General features: G+C 40.1%; 1 non-coding gene across 1 annotated transcript; it reads left to right on the forward strand.

Moving 5' to 3' along the window:
• Positions 1–339: 339 nt before the first annotated feature.
• LOC148580589 (small nucleolar RNA R71) lies at positions 340–447 on the forward strand. Its single transcript, XR_015896540.1, has one exon. It is a non-coding gene; the product is annotated as a small nucleolar RNA R71 (small nucleolar RNA).
• The last annotated feature ends 211 nt before the right edge of the window (positions 448–658 follow it).

Here is a 658-nt window from a genome sequence, read left to right on the forward strand (position 1 = left end):
TTCTTCAGAAGATGCCTCTTTAGTACTGTTGGATGATTCCTTCAATCCATTCAGACTCTAAGAGATCATATTGACTTGCTGAGTCAATATTTTATTCTGAGCCAATATGGCATTCAGAGTATCAATTTTAAGAACTCCCTTCCTCTGAGGCATCCCATTACTCACAAGATTCCTTTTAGAAGTGTACATGAACTGGTTATTTGCAACCATGTCAATGAGTTCTTGAGCTTCTGCAGGCATTTTCTTTAGGTGAATGGATCCACCTACAGAATGGTCCAATGACATCTTTGATAATTCAGACAGACCATCATAGAATATATCCAGGATGGTCCATTCTGAAAGCATGTCAGAAGGACACTTTTTGGTCAGTTCCTTGTATCTCTCCCAAGCTTCATAGAGGGATTTACCTTCCTTTTTTCTGAAAGTTTGAACATCCACTCTAAGCTTGCTAAGCTTTTGAGGAGGAAAGAACTTGGCTAAGAAAGCCATGACCAGCTTATCCCAAGAGTTCAGGCTATCTTTAGGTTGAGAGTCCAACCATATTCTAGCTCTGTCTCTTACAGCAAACGGGAAAAGCATAAGCCTGTAGACCTCGGGATCAACCCCATTGGTCTTAACAGTATCACAGATCTGCAAGAATTCAATTAAGAACTGAAAG

The sequence above is a fragment of the Arachis ipaensis genome, chromosome B10 (assembly GCF_059453495.1).
Source record: "Arachis ipaensis isolate K30076 ecotype BB chromosome B10, ASM5945349v1, whole genome shotgun sequence".
NCBI classification, from domain to species: Eukaryota; Viridiplantae; Streptophyta; class Magnoliopsida; order Fabales; family Fabaceae; genus Arachis; species Arachis ipaensis.